We start from the raw sequence: 11335 nt of genomic DNA, 5'->3' as shown, positions 1-11335 counted from the left end.
CTATGGGGGGTCACTAAAGTCTCAAGATGAATAACACCCAATTTCCTGCATTCAAATCCACTCCAAATCAAGGGGATTAGACCAAAAGAGTGATTACCTGAAACGAAATATATATTGTAATTATACTTTGGATCAGTGCTTTTGTGTACCAGAAAGTTTGGCGGAATAGCTACATGCATAGTGGGCATAAAAGAAAAGGTCAATTCAAAGCATCACATTCACATTGCAGCAGATAAAGAGACTATTTCTGTTGCGCTGTCCCCTCTACAGGAGGGGGTCCTGCTCAAAGCTACATAAAGGTCAAGAGGATTCTCTACAAAACATTAGTGCTCTCTTGGGACAAGTAAAAGGCAACAATACAATACTTTTGAAAGATGATAATTATGTACATGCAAACACTTATGATCAATTTACTGGGATCTTATAATAAATGAGACATCTAATCTAGCAAGTGATTAGGTTCACACAATCATACTTATTTTATGGTAAGTGATTAGGTTCACACAATCATACTTATTTTATGGTAATGTGACACACGTAACATTAAGGTTTAAGAAGTCTTATTGAACTTAATGAGAATAATTGACATGCACACAATATGTCATTCTAAAAGAAAACCATGACAATCATTTAATAAAAATTGCAAAAACTAAATTAAAGGTCAAAATGAAAAGCAATAAGATAAAAAGGGAAGAATAAAATAAAATACTAATAGGACTCTCAAACAAGACAACTCAAGTAATGACTAGAACATTAGCGAATCTACCATTTTATAGATAGACTAGGATCATTGAAACCCTCTTGATAAGGAGGAGATTAAATTAAGTTTAATAAGGGTTTGAGACTTCAAATATGACATCACATTGAAATAATCATGTTTAAATGATTGTGGTCTACAAGTTTATGAATTACGTATGAAAATTGGTTAAGATTGCACTTGTAGTTTCAATTCTCACACTTATAACCATGTCTTCAAAACTACAACCATAAATATTCTATATGACTTTGAATCCTAGATTTTAAGGACTTGTATAATTGTAATTAATGTTCTTTTATACGTGCAATGGCTAATGAAAAACTTGGTGTTGTCAAAAAACATCATTCTTGAAGTAATTTCATGCCAACACATAGTGAAGAATATTTTTTTTAATTAAACAATGTCTATAATTTTCTCATTGCTTAATTATCACAATTGAAATTTTGATCCCATAAAGTAGAGCAATTTACCATTTCAGGATAATATTTTAATTTGTCCTTTGAGAATATTAAGGATTCGGGTTGAATCACTTGTATTGCTTAAAATTAACCAGTAAACAAGATAGAAAGTTGTGTTGAACTATAATGATAGGATGAGATTACATATAAGGTGTATGGACTCACATTATTTAGCTACAAAAAATTGAAAAAGGATTTTTCCTTGTAAAATAGGAAAGTCTCACATTTACATCCGTCTTTTGGTATTGGAGAAGAGATGCTAAAATTTTCCTCTACCACCTAACTTTCCTTTATCAACTCTTGGCAAATACAATTGTTAATGGCATGGGCAATCACCACACACAAATTCCAAGTTCTAACACTACAAAAATAAAAAATTTATATTGGTAAAAGAGAAAGAAAAGGACTAACATTTACAACTATATCAAGGGTAAAATCATTAAATGGCCTTCACATTCAACGGACATTCTCTTTTGAATAGCACTCTACAATCCATGCACAATTATACAAAAAAGAGAGGAATCTTGACTATAGCTACAATCACTACTAAAAATAAAGGTATGTAATTTCCAATCAAATCCTTTTACCTTAACTTCAATTATTTACAATACATGAATCTCACTTTTTCCAAATTTTCATTTTCCAAAAATTTACTTTACAAGTTGTCAACATCAACAAAGAAGAATAACTGTATTTACTTCAATCAATTTCAATTACATAATGTTAATTATATATATTTACTTTAGTCAACTTGCTCTCACAAATTTTTGTTTTGCAATCCAATCAACTATAATTTATAATGAGGCCATCTTCAAAAGGTCAACATCAATTACAAAGAAGACATATCAATGAGTAATATCAACTATAAAAAAAAGAGAGTAATCCTCATTTGAATTATATTTACTTCAATTACTTCCATTACATAACACCCTTAAATATTCATTTTGGAGGAATTGATGCCGAATCATGACAAGGTCATCTTCAAAAGGTTAGCATCGACAACAAAGAAGGCATATCAATGATTAAGATCAAACCTATTCACTGCAATCTATTTCATAATTAATTGTTTTCTTGTATTGTTGAAAAAATACAATATACAATGAAAGATTCTAGAAGACTTATGAAGAGGATCTCAACTATTGATTTATGTTTATTAAGCATATTATAAATTATTATAACTATTAAATTCAATTTTCACATTCTTCCATTTATACACTCTAATATATTATTCAACTTATATTTTATTATAGACACAATCATTACACCTCCTTTTAGTACAAGTGCTAATCATGTGCCTATATTTGTAACTCTTTTTTGGAGTGGGCAAAGAGATATGGAGTCTTTACAGGATCCACTTATTCATGAGCAGATGAATGGTAATGAAGGTATGCTAGTATACCTATATTCTAAAAAATATATACGTAAAATAATGCCGAGAGATATCACAAAATTGTCTTGCATGTTTATTATTAGTTGTCAAGAAGGACATGGAGTTGAATAATGCCGCACTCTTTCACTCTCATTAAAGATGTAACAGTTTCATATACTTAGAGACAAGTGGCAATGATTCTATTTTATTAAGAGTAATAAAATAATGCTTATAGAGAAACTGAAACATGCATGCATTTACCTGTCATCTACACGTCAAATTTATTGAAAACCAATTTTTTGTTTACGGATATTTGTACATCATTGTAGATTTCTCTAGGCTTAATCATGTGATAAAAGTGTGTCATTGATATGTAACTAGTATATCTATATTTAAAAAATATAGGTAAATTATGCCGAAAGATATCTTCTAATAGAAAGAAATCTCACAATTGCAACAATATTAGTAGTATACAAGAGTTTCAAAAATATGGAAAATAATAGAATTGCTTAAGTATGCACCAGAATTTAGAATGTCACATACTCACAATGCCACTTGATTTTATTGATTGTTCCCTTTTAAATATTATGACACTCTTCCACTATCATTTGAATGTAACAGTTTCATATAGTTGGAGACAAGTGGCGAGGGTTCTATGTTATTTGGAGTAATAAAATAACATCTCCACAAAAATCAAAAGATGACATATTTCATGCATTTACCGATCATTTGCATGTCAAATTGTTTCAAATTTGACTTTTTGTTTACAAATATTTTGATATCATTGTAGATGCCTTGGACATAATAAAAAAAAATATGAACAATTGCAGGGCCTACCATATTCAGTTGCATGGCTCTGTATGGGACAAACGTTGTGAGTCAGGCTGCCATTGCCATAGCCATTACTGTCATTGTGGGTTTTAACTATGGTCTATTTGTAAGTATTCAAATTGCATACCTTGTGTATTGTGATTCTATTTGTCCACTATTAGATTAGTTAAGACCATTTATTCTATCAATACTGTTTTGGATATTATCACTAAGAAATGAGAGTTTTGGGCATGGCAGTTAGGCACGGCAAGCGCCGTGGAGACCCTGTGTGGCCAGGCTTTTGGGGCTCGGCAATATCATATGTTAGGATTGTATGTGCAGCGAGGATGGATTGTCCTCTTTGCTGTTGCACTTCTTCACTTACCAACGTATATATTTGCTACCCCCATCTTGAAGATCCTTGGACAGTCAGATGGCATTGCTGAATTACTTGGAACAATCTCAATCTGCCTCATTCCTCAACATTTCGCATATGTTTCTTCTTTCCAGCCCAAAGATTTTTGCAGTCCCAGTTGAAGAACATGGTCATTGCGTGGAGTTGTGAAGCCTCTATTGTGCTCCACGTTTTTCTGAGCTGGCTATTTGTTAGTAAATTTGAGATGGGGTTAATTGGTGTGGCAATTGCATTGAATTTAGCATGGTGGATGCCCACAATTGGCCTAAATCTTTATGCCACTGGTGAGTTTTGCCCACTGACATGGACAGGTCTGTCTAAAGATGCATTCTCAGACTTGTGGCCTTTTTTTAAGCTTTCTGCTGCATCCGGTCAGCGGTGCAATGCTATGGTTAGTTGCAAATTCTTTTAAATAATAAAGATATAAAATGCATGTGGCTGGGTTTGAAAGTTCAGATGGTTCTACTTCTAACATTCTTTCATCTTGTGAACAGTTTAGAGAGTTGGTATTACAGAATATTGGTCCTCTTAACAGGAAATTTGCCAGATTCAAAAGTCGCAATCGATTCTCTTTCAATCTGGTAAATAACATTTTTGTAATGCGATATATGTTTAGAAGAAATACAGGAATTCGTATAATGGTGTAAAAAATATGTTTTTAAACCTTGATATGCATTTTGCAGCATGAGCATCAATGGGTGGGAGATGATGATACCACTTGGTTTTTTGGGAGAGAAAATGATATTGTTGATTTTCAAACAATTTTATTAGAATTTTGTCTTTTTTCTCTATATGGATACCTTATGTCTTTTAAGTCTATATTATTTTTTTATGAAAGACTTTATATTATTTTCAAGTCTAGCAAGACAAATATAGAGTTTTTAATCAACACCTATCTCCCAGATGATATTTTGAAGAAAGTTAATGGGTTTGAAGAAAATTAATAAGTTTGAAAGTAGTGTAACCTTGGTTTGTTGATTAATTCATAGCTCCAAATATTTTTAGGTATCTACGTACCATATTTCATAGTATAAATTTGGATTTATTAAAATTAGAAATTTTATGTTTAATAAAATTTCAGAACACATTTTTTCTTAGCTTTTAAAGCATGAAAAAGAACATGGAGAGATTACTTGATCGATAGAATTCAAGTGAAAGACAACCCTACAACAATTAGGGAGGGGGTTCTAAATCATATGAGGATGCTTATTGAACTAAACATAGGAGAATCGAACAAGGGGTATTTATTTTATGATCATTATGTACCAACTTCTTGTAAGAGGTATTTTGATTCCATTTAGAGATCTATGGCTTTTATTTAGAGGGACATAGATGGGTTCAAAATATCACTTAAAGGTACTAAAAATGACATATTTAACATTGTAATTGAAGCAATAACTCTTTAATATGGAAGAGAGAACAAGCAAGTTTATTTTATTTGTTGTTTCTTTAAAATTTCTATTATAGACCCAAAATATAATGGATGAAAAATTCATAACTAGAGTGTTTGGAAATTTGTATTTTCAAAAAAATAAAGTATTGCCCCTATTTCATATAATCATTTACATATACACAACAATTAATTTTTTTAAGAATATCTAATTTTATTATCTTATATAGATTTCAAAGATATATTATATCACTTCTTTTTCATTGAATTTCACATAAATGATATACTTGAGTAACAAAAACACTTATTAATCTAGATTGTCCACTTGAATGCTAATCACCATATCTTAAAACATTTATTAAGATGATAATATAAAATTTTGATAATGAAATTTATAAAGTCATTTACTTGAACTCACAATGTTAAGAGGTTCAATGGTCGTTTCAGTAGGATGCATTGTATGGATGGACATGCAATACAAAATTCTCTTTGTTTTTTCACTAAAAGATGAAATTTAGAGTAGAATGATAAATTCGAGCAAGGGAGAGAATATATGAAAGTAAGTGTCAATAAACGGGAAAAAATGACGAGTAGATGATGAATGTATGGAAAATGATGAAAATGGACATTAGTAAAAATCTTGTCATGAACCAAGCTTAAAATAAGAGAATCCCACATGTCATTAAGGCATTCCCATCAAGGTGAGTACACAATTAAATGAGAAATACAATACATGTGTTAATTTTTGAATATATGTCCCAATCATAACACTCTATAACAAACATTTCCTTTTGGTATAAATTAACATTCTTAATGCCCTTAACTTATTCCATATTTTTAGATATTCTTGAAACTATAGCCATACATGTGTACTATTCTTTTTAGTGGTGCATTGAACATGCATAGTACTTTCTTAATACCCAGTGAATTATGTTGATATTCATAAATAAGAAATGTGAGTTGTTATTCTAGTCAACTCATACTAGTATTTTTTATGTTTCACCAAGAATTCTTAGATTCTCCTTCAAATCATGAATTTTGGTTACATCTACACAAAGGAAAATCAATATATTTATTTTGCCTATTTAAATCAATACATTGAATATGATCTTAATTCACAAAAATAGTTAATTTAATCGAATTTACTAATATTAGGAACAATTAAAGTAAATGGATATATTTTTTACTAGCAAGAAGTGGGAGAGGGACGCTTACAATTACTCTTCCCATTTTGTATAGTTCTTTTGTTTGAATAAATTATGTTATATTTTATCTATGTTAGGTTAATCATTTAAATACAACAATACAATGGGCCCCTACAAGCAATGATTAGCATTTTCATTGATCCCCTTGAGCAATTGACAAGTTTCTACATGGTCCATTCAATAACAAGATCCCCAAGTCATAACATGGCATTTTAAGTGGGCCCACTTTTTCTTTCGATGGATAATCAATAGAAAAAGCATGAGGAGGTGATATCATACTTAACACCCTATAAGCCATTGAATCAAAGATCTATTAGCTTGAACAAGTTAAGATAATTCCTAAGAAGAAACATTTGTAGGTGCTTGTTGGTCATTTGATGTATATGATGTATGATGAACTAATCATTTGATGAGACAAGCATAAATGATGATGATTCCTAGGTTGGATATGTTGGCATGATTGGCATAACTGATGTAGATGAAGAATGATGACTGAACCAGTAAAGGACTATTTGTGATGACATTGTGATGAAGAGATTGAGATTGCATGATTGGATGACTTTGATCAGTTAAATTTGTGTTGTCATTGATGGCAACTGATGTTTACTATGTTGTATTTTTTCATCTTAGTCTTTTTGGTCTACCAGAAATGCCTTACCAGTATTGAGGACAATGAGCTGAGAATTAGGACCTTAACTGGTAAACAAGGAAATGTTTTGATTGATTCTGGAGATTGGTGGCGATTGAAGTGTTACGGTTTGGAATATGAGTTTGTATCATTGTAATATATATTTGACCAAAACCGCATCATGTTTTGGTTACTGGAAGTCATGTTTATGATTTTTGTGATATTTTTCCCAGGGTTTAAGAAGGGTTTAAGGGCCGGTAAAGAATTCTCTTAACTGGTAATGATTTTTGGTTTGACGGTGATCTATATCAAGTTCAAATGTTGGTGATGATGTGGCACAACCCACGTGAAGTGTTTGAATTATGTTTTGGTGCGATCGAGATGGAATTTCTTGGGAATGTGCAAAGTGCTTAGCAGGATGAGCTAAGGGTTTGACTTTGTATCAAATCGAGTTGTTGTGATGAGTTATGACCACTCAACAGTTGATAATAATTTATAATTGATTGTAATAATCCATATGATGATCTGTAATGAGTTGTAAAGATCTGTGATGATCTATGTTGTAAGCCTTATATTTTTGTAACCGACTAAGTTGTAAAGGTTATTTAGGTCGGTATAGTTGATGTTTGTTGTGTCAGTGGTTTTGAGAAGTGTGTGAAGCCAAACCAGAGTGTCAGAGATCTGCCAAAGTGTTGCAGATTTGGAGCAGAAATTGGATCTGATCAAGCAAGCAGTTAATTGCTTTACTTAGATCATTCATTGTTGTTCCCTAACAGGTACATCAGCTAAAATCCCTTAATTGGGTAGCTCAACATCTGAGTGTTAAATCCTATTGTGAGGTTGATCCTAACAGGTCATAGCTCCTAACAGGGCTCATTATCTAAATCCCTTAACTGGATGACTCCTAATAGGGTCTGCTCCTAACAGGGCATCATTGTAAGCTTCTAACTGAGCTTGGCTCCTAACAGGGCACATTTTGAAAGAGTGCACAATATTTGTGGGTACTAATTCCCACCATGGTTTTTTCCTATTTGGGTTTCCACGTGAAAAACATGTTGTGTTCATATGGTGAATGTTCTTATGTGTTGTTATGTTTATTTTCAGTTAATTCATGGTAAATGAACACTTAATGTGCAGACATGATAAATCAGTTTAGCAGATGATTATCAGTGATTACTAGTACTAGTAAAGAGTTTATTACTGGTTTATAATTGATTTGATGAAATTTTATAAGGTTGAGTTTTAAGTTTGAAATTGTTGATTAATACTGATTCACCCCCCCTCTCAGTATTAACCAGATCTTCTAAGATTAACAAGACACCCATGAGTTTCCCAATTTAAAAGCACTTCAAATTTGGCCTTCATTCTCTAAAATGATAAGTAAGAAAGGACTACATATGCCAATAAACTCTAAAATATGTGTAAGCTCAATCAAGCATTCGATTTATTGTCAATGAAAGGTCAATATCTTGATAGGGGATTTGTAGGTAAATTTGACTCCTTAGAGTTGAGTGCTTAAAGAGGTAGGGACAAAGATAAGGAAAAATCTAACATTAAGGATGCAAGTGGTCATGCCACCATTGAGGTTTTATCCCTCCCGAGTTGACATACCTGTAGCTATTGTAGGTGATAGCTAATATAAGTCAAAATGGAACTTCCCACATCAAATTAAAACATGATCTTCCCACACCAACATAACATTGAAATATAGTATCATGCACCAACTTCTAAAAGAGAAACATATGCCTTGAGGACCAAAATTGTGATAGGTAGCATGTTGGTATGAGGATTTTTATTTTTCATTGTAATTAGTACCCAAATCTACAATAAGATTATGTTTCCCCTTATTTTCTTTTCTTTTTTTACCCCTATTTTCACTCTCTTCTTATAAATTGTAGATATCTATCTTATCAAATATAATATTAGGCTAGATTATTACAATAGGTTTGTGTTGTTGTGGTTTTCTTATCTTTGAGCAAAAACTAGAAAAAATTCATTGGAACTTGTCATTTTGTGTAGCTTTGATGCATAGGGTATTCATTTGCCCTTGTATCCCACACATAATGGGAATAATTTATTTTATTTTTCTTTATCATTTATATCACTATTAATTATGTCCACTTTGGTGATTGACACACTATTGTTTTCTTTGTTCATCTAATTGTATAGAAGTGTTCCCCTTTCCTTTACTTCACCCCTCTACTATTTTGATCTAGGAATCCTTAATGTGTATTTTTCTAGTGTTGATCATTCATTATTTATTTATTTTCAATATGTGTTCCACTACGCAATGAATCAATCTCTTACCCCAAGTAATCATTACTCCTTGTTACATCTGTTTTTGGTCATGAATCTTATACATTCCTGTGTTGTGAAAAGTTATTTATTGTGTAGTGCAGGGTGTGTTTTTAAACTTTAGTGAAATGGTGGATGGATGTCTTTTATAGACTTTTTTATTTTAATTCTTTTTATAGTTTAGTTTATATATTTTATTTTTATCATGTTTCACTATATATATATATTTTCCACTCTAATTAGAGTTATCTAAGGAGAGGTTAAGAGTTGACCCTTAATCCAATGGTTCAATTGCATCTAAATTATTGGCCTAAGGAAATTTGCATTATATATGTAGTGTATTTCATACTCTAAACTGAGAACATTTAAAACTTTCATCAATAAGAACCTTGCCATTAGATTCATTATCAAGACGTTATTTTTTATTTTTATAAAATGGTATAGTTTATCCAATGTGTGCAATCAATTCAATTGTTATTATTTACCTATTAAATATATAGGTTGGCTACTAGATTCTTGTTATTTTCATTCACTTGAATGGCTTGGGCATGGATAGATTTTTTTAGATATTTTTGGACCCTTCTCCAATTCAATCCCTAGATGTATAAGTCATTAATGCCTTTGCTAAGAATATTTGCATAAACTTCTCTATCTATGATGACTATTCTTCTTAACTATGGCCATCTCTTTCCCTTGTACTTAGAACTATAAAACCTTTTAAAAGTCAACTACTACTATTTCACTTAAGCTAATTGATTTATTCTATTAGCTCACTATGGAAATCTGTTTACAAATTGAAACTAGGATGGACTAAAATGATTATGAATGTGTTAATCTTGAAAAACTAAGAGATGTATCTTAGAAATAAATTAATTAGGTAGTTGAATAACCATAAGAATATACTAATAAAAATAAAACCATGAAAGGTAAGATACTTTCTCTTTGGATACCTAGAATGTTTAAAGTGTCAAATATAATGTAATACCTTTGAGAATTAATAACTAAATTTATTTTGTTTGAAGATATTTTTCTTTGACGAATGCTTATTTTATTGTATGTTTAAAATGAATATATATTAAAAAATATGAGTATTCTAGTAATTGATGACTCAATTTTTTTTTTTTTGGATGGAGGTCCAGACTTGCGAGCACGACAACCCAGCAAAGGCATGAAGCCCGCGAGCTGCCAGCCCAGCGAGGGCCTTCACAAAGTATTTTTTGCCACTCGATATGAGGGCACGAGCCAATAGGCAGAACCTCTTCAACTAAGAGACAAGGACTGAGGGGTATCCGTTCCGCCAAATTCGCTCGGGTCACGATCTAGACCTCATCCCTTATGATGTCGAAGCCTTGCACTCAGCAAGACTTGATCCCTGGTGGGCTCATTTGGAGCCATTCAACTTCACCAATAGACCAAGGGCCCATTGACAATGACTCGATTTTGATTAATGGGCTACCTTATATCCTTAAACTCCTTAATAACTTGACAATGGATAAAGTGTACGCATAGTATGGACTAATTGATACATTATTTATGGACTAGAAAACTGAAAACATTGTGGATAGGATAGATTAAGCTCCAACTAGTGGAAACAATTTATTAGCACATACATCAAGCATGATTGCTACAACTTTTTCCGTTAGTTTGGTTTCATGGGAATTTTTCCAATCTCTCCATTCCTGCTAGCAAGAGGCTTAACGTTTCCCATGTTGAGAACATAAACTTGAAAACCAAAAAAATCAAAGTAAGAGCAAGTTTGATCATCTTTGTAGAGAGAAACCTGAGCATTATTAAATGCAACATCCCTAGTGTTAAAAGGACTAAATAATGCCTGATATGCGTGTAGAGAGGTTGATATTGTCAATGCTATTGTTTCTAGGGCAACTTGGTCGGAGAGATTTGGCAAATGCAAGCTTGATATTCGAGAAGCAGATCAAGCTGATGTCCTCTGCTATGCTTTCCAGCGTTGAGTTCTGCGTGTGGGTTAAAAACCCTTCCACAGCTAGGT

At 31.9% G+C, this 11335-nt stretch overlaps 1 pseudogene; it reads left to right on the top strand.

Moving 5' to 3' along the window:
- The first annotated feature begins 2548 nt into the window (after window positions 1–2548).
- LOC131041556 (protein DETOXIFICATION 27-like) lies at window positions 2549–4580 on the top strand (annotated as a pseudogene).
- The last annotated feature ends 6755 nt before the right edge of the window (window positions 4581–11335 follow it).

The sequence above is a fragment of the Cryptomeria japonica genome, chromosome 8, assembly GCF_030272615.1.
Source record: "Cryptomeria japonica chromosome 8, Sugi_1.0, whole genome shotgun sequence".
NCBI classification, from domain to species: Eukaryota; Viridiplantae; Streptophyta; class Pinopsida; order Cupressales; family Cupressaceae; genus Cryptomeria; species Cryptomeria japonica.
This window is presented reverse-complemented; position numbering and strand designations above follow the sequence as displayed.